Source organism: Opisthocomus hoazin, chromosome 8, assembly GCF_030867145.1.
Source record: "Opisthocomus hoazin isolate bOpiHoa1 chromosome 8, bOpiHoa1.hap1, whole genome shotgun sequence".
NCBI classification, from domain to species: Eukaryota; Metazoa; Chordata; class Aves; order Opisthocomiformes; family Opisthocomidae; genus Opisthocomus; species Opisthocomus hoazin.
The window spans coordinates 47,257,080-47,275,487 of NC_134421.1; the positions used below are offsets into that span (position 1 = coordinate 47,257,080).

General features: G+C 37.8%; 1 long non-coding RNA gene across 3 annotated transcripts in view; it reads right to left on the reverse strand.

Moving 5' to 3' along the window:
• Window positions 1-1,392: 1,392 nt before the first annotated feature.
• Window positions 1,393-18,408, reverse strand: part of LOC142362278 (uncharacterized) — a 240,819-nt gene continuing 223,803 nt past the window's right edge. For 2 of the 3 annotated variants that reach the window (XR_012764903.1, XR_012764905.1), the window contains 2 exons: window positions 4,811-4,973; window positions 1,393-1,649 (listed from right to left, as the gene is read on the reverse strand). This is a non-coding gene — a long non-coding RNA (uncharacterized LOC142362278). Of the gene's footprint in view, window positions 1,650-4,386; window positions 4,518-4,810; window positions 4,974-18,408 lie in introns of all 3 variants that reach the window. The other variant, XR_012764904.1, reaches the window with a different exon arrangement.

The window sequence follows — 18,408 nt, forward strand, 5'->3', positions numbered from 1 at the left end:
TAGGCATTACAGCCATGATACTGGAGTATTGTAGAAGGAGACTTTCACCTTGGACACATGATTTCAACATGCTAGATATCAGCTTTTGAGGAGTTCAGTTTTATGCTTTCAATGTTGTTTTGTTTTTAACTTCTTTGCTGTTTGAATTATTATATGATTACCATGAGTATTATGAACTGTGTAATTCCTTAACAAAGTGAATTACGGTATTTCTTTCCTTCCTAATAACAATTTTAGTCTATCAGTACTTCCAGTTTAAAACATTTTGTTCTTGTGAAACTGAGGAGTCTGCTTAAAAATTTCAATTTCAATTTTATATCTTCATTAAAAAAGAATATAATAATTAATTGTTTTGTCTACTAAGTAAAAAAAGCTGGAGTGGATTACTTCACCATATTGAGCAAAATTATGAATAAATAATTGAAATAATTTCTGTGCTTCTAGACAGCATCTTTCAAAAGCATCTTTTATTAGGCTTATTTTAAAAAAAACGTATAACATTTACTGGATAAAGTTTATATTTATTCTCCCAGGCTACCTATTTTTCTTAGCAACATTAAATCTTTTTTCAAAACTGCTTCCAAATTCAGCTGTGAGTGTTTCTTTACTCAATATTTAATACTTCTTCCCAACTTCAAACTTGTATTTTTTTCTTTGATGATATGTGGCAAGTTCACTAAATATTTACAGCTTTTAAATTAAGATTTGTCTCTGAACTTATGAAAAGAAAGTACTTGCAAAATGTGTGCTTTGGGAGGATGGGGAAGTCTGCCTGAGTCTAAGGGAATATGGAAGTTTGCTTGGACATACAGTCACGCTGATCACCTTGCACTGCCATATAGACACCTTATTTTATTGGTTCATGAAGGCAGTCACTGCCCCCCTAGACAACCGCAATAAATAATTTACCTGTTGATTGAGCAGTTACGGAAGCACTTTTAAATTCTTTTGGGTAGGGCAGGTGAGCGTTAAAGATGTCTTATGACTTGCATGGGTCTCAGTGATCGAATTTTTGTTATGGTTGTTGCTGACCATCTTATTTTCCACAATAGTTACAAAGCAAAAGATGTTAATGGGAGGATAGACGCAACATGCAATCATAAAAGAATCTTTGTTATAGTGCAGCTCAAAGAAGCACATCTGGATAGTTCGCCATAATCACGCAACAAATTGCTCTGTGTTATAAATGAAGTGGTGAAAATTTTAAATACATGGTTCTTAAGGCTGATAATTATTTGGAAGGGTGTGTGTCTGCTTTGGAAGGCAAAGTAAAAAAATCTTTATGTTCACAAAAAAAAATTTATTCAGGAGTATTGAATATAATGAAAACAATTATGAAAGTACTCAAAGCAAATACTTATTACAGCAAATAAACACTGAGTAATCCATACGTCATTTTTTTTTCTACATAAAATGTATGTAAACCAACAAATAGATATTATGGTATATTTATTAACCTTTTTTTGATGATATGCAAACAAAAAAAGACAGCTTTTTCTTCTAGGTTAGGAAAAGAAGTATTTTGTGTAAATGAAGAAGTTCAGGTTTCATTCATGGTGTTTGCTTTGATGGTATCTGATTTCGTTGTAGATTGTTCTTCATTTTTTCAGTTGTAGACCACAATAAGCAGAGCCATCATCTTTCAGTGCCTGTAGATACAGATCAAATAATTAATTGTCTGTAATTTTGTACAAAACATTACAAACAATATTTGCAATGAAATGTTGATCAAGATTATGTCAGACAACAAATGGAAGTCCATAGCAAGATCAGACACAATCTGTACTATCACATCCATCCAGTTCCAAACCAAAATCCAAAGCATCCTTAGACAGCAAAGTAGAACGCTTTTATACATTTCCACCACTGCATTTAAATAGAGAAATCCAGATACGAAAATAATTTTTTCTCAGCCAGGATCTTAGACTAGAAAATCAAGGCATTTTACTTATGATTAGATTAGATGCACCTTTTTTTAACCCTGAAATTCATATGGTTTGGATGGCCAAATACCAGATAATTCACTTAAAAATTCTGAAGTGCCTTCTTTAAAAGCTTTGCTATTGGATATACTGTGTATAATTTATGTTTCTAATTCATGGATTTATATTGCTATAAATTCTATCTGCACTGAAAAAGGCATGCATTTGGGAATATTATTTGTTTGCTTATGTTTTTCTCCTTTTTGTGAATTTGCCTTTGACAGATAGTGTGCATTCTTAAAATAAAATTTTACTTCAAATGACAATTCCTTTCTCTCAGCCTACAGGTATCCACCGTACATTTAGCAGGGAAGGTATTATAAAAAGGGTGTGCAAAGGAAAGTTGCACGGTCTTTAAAGAAATTCACAAGAGATTAAACATGTACTGTGTTGCCTTTTCCTTTGTAGAAGTTACTTGGATGTTATTAATTTTGGAACATACCTGGACTCCTGAGAAATCCACCACATCACACATTTTTCTTCAGTGAGATTTTCATTAGTACATACATCTGGACTGTTTATTCTTCATGTCTGGGATTATGTATCTAGTCTCCACTACCTTTTGGGGTGAGTGCTTGATCAAGGAGGTTTGTACCTCTATGGTATTTATACCAATGACTCCAGGCATGTTGTTGTCTTCCTTCTCTTTGGCAGAGCAGTCCACCCATCATTGCAATTTACGTGTGTTGTACCCCAGCTTTCAGACTAGTAAATGAAGTAGCAACTAAATTAGCAGTCCTAAAGGTTTCTTGCAACAGGTAATGCAACATTCATGTGGGCTTTGTTCTGTGGTTGTCCATCATGGAACAAAGCAGTTGAACAAGACCAGTAAATTTGATATTTTTCATGCCATACACCATGTAGCATTGCAATACACAGAAAATGGTGCTGTTTTTTATCAGTAAAACCGGTTGTTTTTTCTGTCTTGCTCCGGGGAAAAACACCTTTCCATATGACACTCCTTCCCTCTGACAATATCACTGTTGCACAGAGGTAAAAAAGTGCTTCCTTTTCTGTGCTTCCTCTCCTCTCCTTTCTCCGCACGACCACAGAGAAAACTCATAACATAACCATAAGCTATGTATGATCCTGAACGTTTAGCCTACACTCATATGTTCAGCTGTTCCCTTAAGTCAGCAATACTTTGAAGTGTAACTGAGTTGCATTTAATGAAAAATTAAAAATAGATGTATACACAAATATAACCAAATCATCTTTTACAGACATATATTTATATATATGCACATATGTATATATTTGTATGTGTGAGAGTTGATTTGATAGCCGCCAAGAAGTTTCTATATGCAAGAGTAACACAACTTGAGAATTTGCAGTTTGTTGCATGGCAAGTAACTTTCAAACTTTTTTTGAATTCTGGACTACAAGATCATCAACAAGCAGTTTAATAAGACAAATCAGGAAAAATTAAAATGCAACAATATTTAATGAAATTGAAGTAAAATTTAATAATATCAGATTAATAGTGAATGATGCGAAAATACAAACCTTTACTCGTGTAGATATATTCTAGAAATTCCCACCATTTCACCTATTTTGCTTGTGATTGAACCTATGTCTTGTACTTCCCAAGTACTGTGGTGTTGATGAATAGTGTTTGATGTCGATGTTGATCAAGGTTTGGTGTCGATGAATGACCAGAAGCAACATAACATCTCTCCACTGTAAAAGGCAGGGCTCAGCTTCTATAATTCTCCAGCAAGTAATCTAACCACCTGGTCCTCCTCACAGTTTCCCTCTTCCCTTGTCTTGGGATACTCAAATGTATGTTTGTAACACTCCAGAGATCTCACTGATGCACAGTATGAAACAGAGGGAGGGATAAGCCAATAAATGAAAATGAGAATGGTATCATAAAGGGCTGTAAACCTTCAACTCTCATTACAGATCCAATTCCCATGTCCTATATAAAAAGCCTATAAAAAAAAGTTGGTGGTTTTTTTTTTTATTTGACTTGTGGTCTCCTTCTTCCAGTTGTAGATGTGGGAACCCATTCCTTTGCGAGCACTGTGAGGAGAGAGTTCTGCCTATGAGTCCTGCATCAAGTCACATTATGTGAAGTTGAAGGTATAATGTATTATTTAACTTGGTATGAAGGGAGAACAGCAATAGTGCTTTTCTCCTGTGTAGGACCACTTCATTATTAGCAGTCCAGCTTTCTCACCATGGGATTTACATTGAGGGCTGCAGGATTAATTTGGTAACATTTACACTGCACAGCTGTCCTGGGCTGTCATTGCAGAGCTGAACCTGCACACTTGGTACACTCAAGAGACTGCCTGGCCAACAGATTGAACAGGGAGGCAGAGCCCCAGGTGACTGCCACCTGAATCGTCTGGGCAATCCAACATCGTATAGTGAGCTGCTGGGCAGGTTAGCTCTTTACCTTTAACTCACATCCAGAAAATAACTGCTTCAGCTGTGGTTTGGGGGTGGTTTTCATTGGTGCAGATCCAGTGTGAGGACTTCTATTTTTTCACCTTTGTGATCTAAGAAAAACATGCACATGTTCCTAGTCTGTAAGGCAAAATTTTAAATCAGTAAAATATTTCCCAGAATGATCCGAACTCATAATTTTACAAGCATCAACATTGTTAATACCTAAAAACATTTTGCATGACTTAAGCAAAACTCAGATTTCCTTTCTCTGAATTTTCTTGAGTTTCTTCCAGTTAGCTCTGAATTTCAAGTAACAGCTTCTTTCAGAGACTGCTCCTTGTTTTCACAGGGAACAGATTCTAGCCTGTGTCCACAAGAAGAATGCCAAATAAATTACAGACGAAAAGCCCATAATCTTATATTCATGTTACCTCTTTTCTGAGCGAATTCTGGAGAATTGGTTTCCACACAGCCATCACAGTTTTCAAATGTGATATTTCCATCTTGGATGACAGCTTTCCTCACTCCAGCCTATGCTAAGTCACCTCTCATGCCAGGTATGGGAAAATTGGCCATCTCTTATTTCATGGGCAGCTGCATAAAGGAGGGAAGCAAAAATAGAAACATTGATAAAAAGGTGCTTTTGTCCCTTAATTTGACTTTTCCAGTGTTGGAAATCACTAATGAAGAACAGGAGTCAGCAATATATGACAATGCAGATATCACAAAAGTAGTTCAAGGTGGACAACTAATGTGGTTGTGCTTCAGTCACTGTATGGACCACTGCTCTAGCGACTTCACATGCGAAAATGTCTTTTTCAGTGACATTTTTCAGTCCATCATATCCAGTTCTTAACAAGATAAAGACTGCTTTTGTTTGAATGAATATTTGCACAAGACTACGGTCTTATAAATATGTTAATGGTTTGAACTGTTGCTGAATCTAAACACGTGCTCTTGACAATTTCATCTTTTGGAACTCCTTTAAATGATTATTACTCCTGTAAGCCAAGAAACACAGTAATCCATTACAGTGCAACACAGATGATCTGTTACATCAATACTTCCATTCTATAATTGCTAGAACAAATAGTGAGAAATTCACAGACATATCTAGAGATCTAGAGAGAGCACAACTTAAAATCAGTACCTAAATAAGAAGTTAAGCCTGTCTTCTGATAACTTGTTAACAGGAAAGGGACAAAACTCTTAATTTGTAAGGTTTCCAAGAGGTAATATAGTAGCAGAATACAAAATTCTCCTTGGAGGTTTTCTTTACAGCCAGCTGGTTTGATTTCAAACTATTCAATGTTTTTGTAGAAAATGAGAATAAGTAGAGTTACCATGAAAGAATAAATACAGCTACCATCTTTCGGTGCTCATAAAATAATAATAATTAAAAAATTGTATCATGTTTTATGTTCTATTTTTTGATGAAAACATTTCTTATCAGAACTGAGAGAGGTGATTTGTTAGTCAAACTGTGCAGTTAATCAAAATTGAAAGGGAGAAAAAATATTGGAGCTACTTATTAGTATGTTCATTTTACTCTGGCTGTTTTTATTTCACGTGCCCAGATTACTTCAGGCACTTGTACTTATCTGTGCCTCAGAATAATCCTTCACTGGATTACTGTGAAAAGGTAAACACAGCTCTATATTCTCAGTTTCATAAATACATTCAATTACCAAAGGCGCTTTTCATTTAAAGTGGAATGAGTATTGCTTCCCACTGGCAGCCATCAGATACTCTCTATAGCACAAAAAAGTGAGAGGCTGTAGTACCTTTGAAATAAAAATTACCTTTCTCAATAGATGTATTTGTCTTGTGGAGATACCCTAAAAAGTCTGACACACTGAAACTTCTTGAAAATGTGTTTTTTTCTATTAACAATAGAAATTAACAGGAGGACCAGGCAACTGGATCTATACAGGCTAGATACATCTACTACAGTTCATTTTTCCTTGTAGTTATGTCAGGTATTTATATGGAGAAAGTAAATTCTACTAAATTTAGTAGTGTTATCTTAGATTCAGAGTGACTTAGGGTTGAATTTGGCTTGTAGAAGGCATATACACTCTGCAACCGTAGCGTGGCCTTTTATTGAGATGCTGATCGAGATACGAGGCATTGACCATCTTTCATTTTGCAAAGGTATATCCATAGAAGCTGCTCCAGTGGCATCACACTTCATTCATAATTTTATTCATCTTGTAGGTGACAGTGCAACACAGGCAACAATTTCGTACTGGACAAGGTCGAGGACCGGAGCGAGTTGAAAAACCAAATATTGACTTACCTATCAAGTATCCATATTTGAAATAAATGATGTGATTAGCCAGTAGAAAGGCTCTCACATTCAATTATGTGGTGAGAATCTTTAAGAGACCATTGTTAACATAATCAGAGTGCGGCACTGGTCATTTTCCTTTTAGTTTTCTTTTTGTATGATGTGTTACAGCATTATTCAAAAGGATAGTATTAGAAAATTTAACCAGAATTAATTCTTTTCTTTTACTTGTCTTCGTTATGGAAAAGGGGAAAGGAAATACATAGTATCTTTCAGGAGATATGGTATTGTGATACCATTGCCTGTCTAACTGATGAGGACTGAGCTATCGGGCATCTTTAAGAAGCAAATGGACCCACACTTTCATTAATCCCTAAAAAATCCCTTTGTGCCTTGGCCAGCATTGCTACTGCAAAATTTCTTTTTTTTTTTTTTTTTTAAATATGAGAGAGGTGATTATATATTTACAGGCAAAACACTTTGTGTTTATAGGTACTTTTCAGCATTCTTCTAGAATATGAAGACCTTATGTATAAGTATCTATTTCGTGTAGTTTTTTATTGTGGACCGAAGCTGTGAATTAGTTTACATTGTTCTGCCTGAAAATTCTTCAGAATTTATTAGATTATTCAGTTGAACTAGAGGTTGTATTTTTCAGTTCCATGCAATTGTCTGCATAGCTAAAAATGGTCTGATGGCCACGATGTTAATATGTGAGTTGCAGTTAGATGTGTTTAGAGATAAACTTTCACAGTGATGTGTTACACAGGCTTAGAGAATGCTTTAAGAAAATCTTCAAAATATGAGTGTGCTTGGCTTAATGATGGCTTGAAGTATTGATAAATAAATTTTAGTTTGAAAACTCAAGCAAGCAAGATCTATAGCAAGGGATTAATTTTTAAAGAATATCCTCATTCATCGTCAGTCATATCAGTGAAAGTTAAAAGATAGTATGATGCTGTTTCTGAAGATTTTTGAATTTCTTCAGTATGATATCTATCGTCTAGAACCTTACCTACATCAGCTTTGGGAAGGCATTCTCAAATTACTTTATAGGTACCTGAAGATGCACCAGTTACTTAGGATGGTATTCACAAACACACATCAGAAAGAAATACAGTGTTTGTTGCAAGAGTAAATACAACCTCACAAAAGAAATTCCCCTTTTCCTATGCCTACTCTGGCATAGGGTAACTAAGATCTCTGCTGTCGGTACAATACTCACAGTAGCTGTATTTTGGAGTCCATAACTTCAAGAATTATTGAAGTAATTAACCATAATAAAGCAGGGCAGATCAACTCTGTTTTTTTTAATCACCTTGGGTCTGTAATTTCCGTATTGTATTTCAAGTTCTACAATAAGAATAGCTCATCACTTGAAAGTTTCTGTTACTCTAGGGTTATTCTTTATGTGGTGGGGTATTTTGTTCAGTTCACTGGTTTCATGAGATAACTCTTAAAAAATTAAAATGCCTACATAGCATCATAGTTTGGAAAGAAAAACTGTATATGAACTCCCAATACAAACTGCTTCCTGTTCAGCATGTAAATAGATACTGGCTGCAATCAAAACCAGTTAACTTTAATTCCTAAGCCATACACATTGTGAAAATAATCATAATAAAAAAGATCATCATTCCAATCTTCTCCAAATTTCTATTGCTTCTCTTATAAAAGCAGCGACCAGGGAAAGAGAACACAAACTTTTAGCAGAGCCAGCAGTTGTTTGCTTCTTGCACTTTTCCACTGTGTCAGTATTGTGAACAGTTAAATTGTGGTCTCAAAGAGGGAAACTAGGGCTGCATGAAAACTGAAATTTTCACTTTTGGGAAATTCTTTGTCTATACATAGATATAACTAAACATTTTTAGGCACTAAAATGAAAATTTGTTATTTTGAAATATCTTGAATATTAGGAGGCATTCAAACCTTTTATTACCAAAAATGAAACTACAGTCTTCTCTACCTTTTTTTCCTTAAATAAACATGATGAATTGCCCTAACTGCCCAGGTCTCTGTCTGCCAGTCTAATGAGTTACAGACACAAGAAATCTGAAAGTCCTTACAGCTCCCAAATCTCAGATCCCTTTCTCCTTGAAATGGACACTTGCTTAAGACAAATCTCCTTAGTTCCTAAAATGTAACTCTAATGGACAATCAACTTAGCAGCAGATACAACTGCTTGTTTTGACACAAATAAATCTGCATTTTACAGTAGAAAAATGCCATGTCAAATATTTCTTGGCTACCTTTAGCAACCAGTTTGATGCACTATATGTAGCTGACTGACTTGAGAATTCAGCTGAAGTACAGGAAGAATAAAGTGAATTTCCGATAGATGTTGTTCTATGCTGTTGCTGTGCAGTTATGCCCACCTACCACATGATAGAAGACTAAAATGGTGACTTTCAACTCTCTGCTTCCAGTGCCATTTTTGTAGCCAAATAATTATTGTATATTTTGTAGAAACTAACAGAAATAATAAGAGTACACAGTTAGAAATCTAACGGTCAGAATCTAACCTTACAGGTGAACTGACGTTCACTATAAAAAAACAAAGAGACTATTTTAGACACACCATAAATATGGAGTAATCTGATTTCCTGATCTCCTTAAACTCTTCTCTTATGCAGTGAATAATATATTTAAATATTTTCACAATGTGCACGTTATAACCTCAAAGTAATTATTACTGAATATGCAGTTATCATTTTGCTGTCTCCTTGTCTGTTGTTTTCTAGTTTTGGATATATCCGTGTACTCTTATCTGATTATACTTTGATTTTCATGTGTATCTCTTTATTGTCAAAATCTCTCGGTCATTTTTCTCTTCCTGATGCACTTTCTGCATTCTTAATGTCTGAGACTGCAAGTAGAGAGATCTTGTAGTTTTCACGTGGATTATTGGAGGTTTTTTTGCATTTGTACATCATTGTTGATAGAAAGTTTGAAGGAAAAGGTAATGAGAGGTCACAGAAATTACAAAATTCATGGAATCATTAAAAATATTGACAGATGATACTATTAATTTGAAATATAATAATGAGCTTGGAGGCAGAGAAAGACCTAATTATAGTAGCATGATAAGAAGAGACAAATATTTTTGTAAGGGATTGAAGTACAAAAGGATCTGGAAAATGAAAAGACATGCAACGTATATTGTAAGGAATTGGAGCCAGAAAAGGAAAAGTAATGCTGATTGCATGCATCTGAATGCATGAAAGCATTTGCAGTCAGCAAGACAGCAAGGACAGAAGTGATATTGAGAGCTTTGAACTCTATTGCATCTCTCATCTGGTAAGAATTCTCATGCTACATCAGATCTCTCATTTATTTGACTGGGTATCTTGTTTAAAAGTCGCCCATTCTGCCTCTTCTGAGAAAAGTATATTCACAGTAGAAAGAGGTAGTATAGTCTGCCATTCATCTAGGTCTTTTCTCAGTTATTAGAGTTTTGTATAAGCCCTGAAGTACAAGAGTTAATATACATTCTTAAGGTGGTGTTATTGCCACAGTAATGTCACAGGAAAAATCTCACACAGTACAATTTATATACATTAAGTTTGGAAAGTTCTTGACCTTTAGAACTGTGGCAATAAGTTTCAAAGCCAAATCACACACGGTGTGAAAAGGAGTTTCTTTACACGTACAATTTTTCAAATCTCTTTGAATGTTCACTTTTCTTGCATTATGAAACAGGAGAAGTAATTTCTGACAACTGGGATAGCCTTGATGTCCATGTTCTTTTCCCCAGTTAATGTTGTTAAATTCCTGTCCTGTGAACAAATATGTTAGTAAGTGTTTCTTCTTTGTAGAACATTTTTTAGGAGCAAGTAAGTTTTTCTTCTTGCGTTCTCATTCATTAGAATCATTTCATCAATGAAGTTCAGTTTCCTAGTGCTTTTAAAGTTGCTGCTGGTTTGTCAGGGTCTACTGCTTCTGAGTAACTAAAATATTTTGCCACATCTTCAACTGCTTCCTCTTCCACGTCATATGTAAATACGATAAATAATCTGGGATTTTTAATGGAAACTTAAGTTACTTAAGGATTTGCATTAAAACTGAAGCAAGATCTACAGAGAGAGTTAAAATTCATTTTAAGTCCAACTGGAAAACACAGTCATACTTTCTGGCACATAAGCCGGATCCAAAACGACTATATGGAGCGTATATAATTCTTTACCCTATTCTACTGAAATATGATACTGAACATCGTCTTCTATATGTGATTTTTCCCCTCCTCAGCTACACTGATTTGTATAACAAAATATATTACTTTTTCCTGAAAAGCTTGTCTTGCTACTGCCCCACTGAGACAGCATGATATACATTAAATTTTACCTTTTCCATTGGGTCTCCTAGGACTTTTATTAATGAAAGTTATTTACAAATCGTTCCATGGCTGCTTAACTTTAACTTTTAACTAAGAATCTTTTGGAAATATAAATGCATCTCCATCTATCCCCAGTTTTTCTTCATCTACCAGTTTTCTGGTTATTCATAATAATTACCTACATCTTTTCACTAGTCTTTGTCTGCAGATATAAACACATTATTCTATTGAACACCAAGATCCTCATCATTAATTGTTCTTCAACTCAGACCTTCATCAAAACCTTAAGAGAAAAAAAGATGAGCTTTGTCACATGCCCTGAGGATTTAACCAAAAAAAAATGAACCTGAAAAGGGTGCGAGTGTGTGGAAGTTTACTAAAGAACCTATTATAGTCTTTTCCTGACTGAGCAGAGAATCTTCTTTCTCCCTGAAAGGCAGAGAAAGAAATCACATTATTATGTTTAAAACATTATGAAAAGAAATCTTTAGGCATGGGACAAAAAAGACTAATAATAGCAAAGAAGTTAATTAAGGCTGTTCGATGTGATGTTATTGAATATAATAGTAAGCATTTTTGGAAAAGCAATGTATGAAAAAATCAACCTGGAAAATATGAAGATATATGCATTAACAAGGAAAAGAAAAATAGGTGTTGTTTAGGTGACAGGACTAAGAAAAATTTTTCAAGAACTATAAGACAGGCTGTTAAAGCTGAGAACTATACTAATAAGCCAGTAGAAGACATATACCACAGTTACGTTACAAAGAAATTGACTGAAATTTAAGATACTAGTCGAAGAAATGGAGGCTTAAAACAATACTAAAATGAAGAACACAAAAAAATATTTTTTCCATAAAGATTTTTCTCCTTTAGAATAACTTATGGTATTTGCATACAATGTTAGTTTGTTTCTTATTGCTTGCATACTTTCCTTGTGAGGCTGGCTAGGAATGATCAAAGACCAGAGTTCTCATAATTTATTCAACAAACACTCTGGTGTCTCATTAGAGGTCATTATTTCCTCACTGCTTGTGCCTATAACTTCACCTTTAACTGATTGTTTTTCTCGTTATTAATTGCATGAATTGAAGTTCCTTTTTAATCAGTTGGACAATTTAATGTTTCCCTTTTTCTTGGTAAAGCTATATATCACTTTTTATGGCTAACTGTCAAAGCTGCATAATCGTGGTTCCAATGACTGCATTTAATACGATGCAGACAGAAAGCTGACGCAAGTTTTGTCTAATTTTCTAAGCTGTGATGAAAAACATCATCTTTATGCTATTTTCTGCAGCCTTAGACTTACAAAAGCATCTTCCCATAGAAAAACACTATTGAAAAGATATTACAGTAAGTCATATTAGGCAACATATTGCAGGGGATCTAATAGCAAAGCTGTGTGATCTGTATCTTTGATTTGGCAACAAAATTTTAAAAACTGCGGGAAAAACTGATTCTGGACAACAGGACACTAACCTTTTTCAGAAATGTATTATGTCAAGAAAAGTGCTGGGAGTTGTGCAAACATTTCAGTTAATTAGAAATTAAATGCTTTTCCATATTTTGGAGTGTTCTGCATCACTTACAAAATACTATGCCAGAAATGAAGAGCTATTACTAAAAAATACGTGCCTCAGTTGTTAAGGTATACATTAGGTAAGTGAGAATCTAGGTTCTACTCCCTTATTTGATCTGACACAGATATTTGAAATTAATCTCTTATATTCAAGAAACTACTCCAAACAAAGAGCAGTGAGATAATCTGGTATGAAGAATCTCTCAATAATCCCACTTCTGGTTGAATGATGTCCTTAGCGATGAGTGAAAAAAAGTTTCTTAATCATCTGTAATAAATTGAAACATTTTATTATTGAAACATAAATCTTCTCCCTCTTACATTGTACAAAACCCATTGCCAAATTAATAGGAAGGACTGCCTCCTTCACTAAATTGCTAAAATGAAAGTCAGCGGATTTCCACTCTGTCCTATAACATCCCTACACTTCTTGTAATATGCATGTTATTTCTCCCCAATAGTTGAAAGAAGTAACTTGTACAGTCTATCTTTAGATGGGTATTTTTAGATGGATATAGAATGAAAAATTTAGTCAAAGAACTTGAGGTAGGAAGTGGAAAAAGCAACATAATCCCCTCAGAGTGCCACACAATATAAAAATATAATCACAATAACCAAGCAAGGAATTTTTCTTAGGTCACGGATAGAGGTAAAATGAGGTCATCCTGTGAGCAGGGTCTTAGCTTTCTGTTTATGAATTTGGGAGGGGAAGTGGAGAAAGAAGAGCCAGTAGACACCTTAGACATGTAAACTCTGTCTTAAATCAGTAGTGGAAGATGCTGGGGAGAACATCTGAATGCTGAGAGATTTTGTGATTGCTGGTGAATGTACAGACTAGCTGCTCTCCCGTCTCCAGTCATTGGTATCTGCTGAAAGGGCACACTTATCACACCCTGCCTCCAGACTGCAGCTTGCCAGCAGATACGGCTAGAGCAGGTTTGAGCAGTGGCAAATAAAAGTTGTCATTCAAGTGACAGCAGAACCTTCCTCCATGGAATGGTAGCGGGAAAATAATTTCCAGTCTCTAACATGAACAGATAATTATTGTCTGCGGTTGTCTGAGTACCTTCCAGGGAATAATCTGGATTGCTGCTCCAGGGAACATAGCAGAGAAGAGCACTTGATGCCTGAAAGTAAACTAGCTCAAAATTCATCACGGAGACAGAATCTTACAGCTTAAATATTTCAGGAATGACTTGCTAAACCACCTCTTAAGTTTAAAATGGCATCCATTAATAAAAAACTTTGAAGGGAAAGGGTGATTTGTCTACAACTTTGAGATACAGCGGATGCTTCTGGGCAAGAAAACAAATTATTGCATGATTCCAAACTCTAATCAGGTTTGATATACAGTGCAAGTGTACTTAAAAGTATTCTACCTACTTTAAAAACGACTATAAAATATACAGTGATTTTTCAGCTGAGGAAGTATAACCTACCAGAACTCCAACAAACATAAGCATGGGAAATGTTATGATACGCTCATTTGGAGGAGAGGAGGTGCACAAAACCCTACTCTTCCCATCTCCCACCAGATACTGTTTGAGAGCTCGGAAGCAGCAAAAACTTCGCAGAGTGACTCCCTTGAGTGAGAGTATTTGCAGCTGTGGATGCTCACACAATCTAAGGCACTGGTCAAATACAGGCAGTTTTTACTGGTATTCAAATTAAAAAAAAAAAATTTGCTTAAACTGATATCTGAAACTTGGCTGTATACTTTAAATTACAAAATGTAACTCTGATGTGAGGTTAAGAAATTTAAAAATAAACTTCCCTTCAAACAACTCTAGATGTAAGTTTTTTAAGAATTAAATGAATGGTTTCTAATTCATTTACCTTTTCTGGCATCCTCTGTCAAATCCAGGCCTGCTGTTTCTCACACCAAGATATTAATCCCATCTGTATCCAGACCTCTAAATATTTTGATGGTTTAGTTGACATCCGTTCACTGCTTTCCATTTAACTTTAAAACTATTCTCTATAACTAGCAATGCCTTAAAAGAAAGAAAGTAGGTGAAAAGAACACACATCTCTTTTACATAGTCAGTATTCGAAGTTGCTGTTTTCTTTGCGAGTTTTAAATATCATTAAAAGTAATGAATTTTGCTTTTCTGAAAGATTCACTAGACCAAGGAAGCAATAAACAAACTTACAGAAGAGAAACCTTACAGTGCTTTACCTAACTTGTCAGATACCTTCTCAGTCTTTTTATCCGGACTCTTAAGAAAATGCATGGGATCCAGTGTACTGAAACAAAAGCACTTAGGTGTGATAACACACACCCAGAACATGAAAAGTACTTAGGTGTGATAACATACACCCCCAGTATATGAACCCTGTGAGGAGCTTTAATGATGTGTTTCTGTTATTAAGCAACGAGAAGATATATAGCATAACTGACATCACAGCAGAGTTAATTCTGAGATGATAAGGATCTTTGTCCTATTCAAGATATGTTGCATTCATTTTTGTAGAGCTGATAGTTCTCAAAATTACACCATTGCTATTATGCTCATTGTCAACTATTTACACTAGATTGTTCTGTTATTTCTAGGTCAGATGATGTTAAGAGCAAATAACTTCCATGTAGTTATGTGGCATCTAGTGGTATTCACATTCCAAATCACTGGTCATGCAGTAATTTTTTTCTAGTCCCTCTTTGTATACTCCTACTAACCATGATTTTCCGATTCTCTCAGAGCTGGCAATACCACTGTTTTGAAATGTCAGATCTCAACCATTTTTACAAAGTTCTTACCTGTATTCCGTCCTATTCCTATGAGCAGATTTGATGTTCAGATCAGTTTTGAGGTATAATAATGATCTATATATACAGTGGCTCCAGCTGCTGAATTTGTAGAATCTAAAATAAGACCCACGATTGCACAATGTAAAAGCAGGTGTGGCATGGTAAGCTCTATAACCCAAAAGCTGTAGTTGAATGGGCTAATCTTGTACACATGGAGAGGGAAAAGGCAAGGGCTGTCTGTCAGTCAGAATAATGCTAGTTATTGAGGACTAGATTTGCCTCCGAGGATATTCTGATTCTAGCCACACCGCCCAAGGCTAGCAACACTGCCCAAGTTGCAGAAGGCAGAGGCGGGAACCGGGAGAATGAAGACCCGCCCACTGTAGGAGAAGACCAGTTCGAGACTGCCTAAGGAACCTGAAGGTGCACAAGTCCATGGGGCCTGGTGAGATGCATCCGCGGGTTCTGAGGGAACTGGCGGATGAAGTTGCCAAACAACTCTCCGTCATATTTGAGAGGTCATGGTGGTCTGGGGAGGTCCCCACTGACTGGAGAAGGGGCAACATCACCACCATTTTTAAAAAGGGAAAAAAGGAATTGACCTGGGGAACTACAGGCCAGTCAGTCTCACTTCTGTGCCTCACAAGATAATGGAGCAGATCCTCCTCGAAACCATGCTAAGGCACATGGATAACAAGGAAGTGATAGTGGACAGCCAACATGGCTTCACCAAGGGCAAATCGTGCCTGACCAACTTGGTATCCTTCTATGATGGGGTTACAACTTTGGTGGACAAAGGACGGACACCTGACATTATCTATCTGGACTTGTGCAAGGCATACAACACTGTCCTGCATGACGTCCTTGTCTCTAAATTGGAAGGACATGGATTTGACAGATGGACCACTCTTTGAGTAAGGAACTGGCTCGATGGATGCACACAAAGAGTTACAGTCAACAACTCAGTGTCCAGGTGGAGACCTGTGACAAGTGGTGTGCCTCAGGGGTTGGTACCGGGGCCAGTGCTGTTCAATATCTTTGTCGGCGATGCGGACAGTGGGACTGAGTGCACCCTCAGCAAGTTTGCCGATGATACCTGTGGAGTCCTGGCTGGATGAGAGGGGACATAGTTTGGTGCGTTGAGCAACCCAGGTTCTGATCCGGAGGTGAGCCTTGGGAGCGGCTGACACGGAACCCTGCTGGGAAGGCAGAGCGACGAGCTCGGGACACTGGAGCAGGGGGAACGTCACCGTTTCCTGCCACACTGTCACTTCCTTCCTGCCACGTTGCTGTTTCCTGCCACAGTACTGTTTTCACTTCGAGATGCAGCTCTGCACCAATCACAACGAGTTGCAGTAGTTTTGCCTATATATGGGTTGGGGTTTTAACCATTCAGATGCTGTAATAGTTTTGCTATATAAACCTTGTTTTGCTGACTAATAAAGGTGTATGATCATACTCATATTGGGGTCACATCATTACAACGGTCCGTTACCCATGCCTACATTTGGTAGCAGAGGGTGGACGGTTTCCCCTGCAGGAGGCCCTCGGTCTGCGGTGAGCAGCTAGAGAGGGGGGCGTGGGAGTAACGGCTGGGAGGGTCCTGCCTGGGTGCGGATGCGCAGGGCAGGTACGGACGGCCGACTCCCAGGGATTTTCGAGCCACACTGGGGCTGCCTGGCGCAGCTAAATTTTAACGTGGAGGCCGGGGTCGCTGGCACGGAGGTGGATGCTGCGGCAACGTTGCTAGTCGCTATTCTCTCTAAGAGAGAAATAGACACAATGGCAAACCAACTCAGGAAGTTGATTAAACTGGGGCAACGATGGGGTCACTTTGCGGATACCCCGGTACAGATTTCCGTCTCGGAATGGCAAGAGTTAGGAGAGATGATGTGGGAAAGGACAATAACGGGGGAGGACAAGGAGGAAAAGGAGATAAAAGCCATCCGCGAGCTCTGGCGAACAGTATTACACACTTTAAAAGCCATGAAAGCTGAACGAGAGGTGGGGTGTGCTGCAGCTCAGATGCTAGCTCTGAAGCCTGGGAAGGATCACGCGCCTAAGCCTGGGACATTATCACGGGTTTTCGGGCTACCTGCCGTTAGAGGGATGACTGGGATCACTTGTAACACAATTGCCGAGATTCGAGCGAGTGCAGAGTGCGGTTCCGGTCTCGGCGCAGAGGGGGGTGGCCCACCAGAAGTTGCTGCCAGAGACATCAACTCGAAATGCGAGCCAGACGCGGTAGTACGACCGCCCCCAGGGAGCGGGGAGGAGTCGGGCGCGGAACTGCGACTGTCTTTCGGAAGAGGGGAGGAGCGGCTAGTACCACCCCCAGAGGGGGAGGGGGAAGGGGTGCGGCTTACGACATCGGCCCCTCCTGGGGCGCGGCCTGCAACATCGTCCCCTCCTCTCTATTCACCCCTGCCACATTCCAGCGAGGCGTCTCCACTCCCGACGCCCTCTGATGCCGGCCAGAACGAATTACTCAAAAAAAACCAAACAAACAAACAAACAAACAAACAAAAAACAAACAAACAAACAAACAAAAAAAAAACAAACCCAAAAACCGTGCGCTCTGTTGCAGTCAGTTTTGCAGCATCTTCAAGACAAGAGCTCGCAGTTCCAGCATATGTCAATCGTTACCAACCCCCCCACCGGGAAAATGGGGCTTCTTCTCCGAGATGTTTAGCTGGGCCTCTGGCACGGATCACACCTACCCGCTGGAGCGGTGTTACAAGAGATGCCATCCTAGATGGACAGTGGAACGTTGCCACCATTATCTGAGGTACACAAGCCTCAGCCTGTCCTGTGGAACAGGTTAATGGATGACAATCGTAAGTACAGGTGCTTGGCCGGAGGAGTGGCCACTAAGTTACCACGTGAAGAAAGCCGTGAGCAGGGGCTGAGTCTAACAGACCCTGAACAGGAATCAGGTCTGTTTTCCCCGCCCCCCCCCGGCTCGCTGGAGAATGGGACAGTCACTGAGAAAAGGAGCGAAGGCTCCATTAAAGAATTTTTTTACAGTGAAGTTTGAAAGAACAAAGTCTTGCAGTTTAAAATACCTGAGGAAATCAT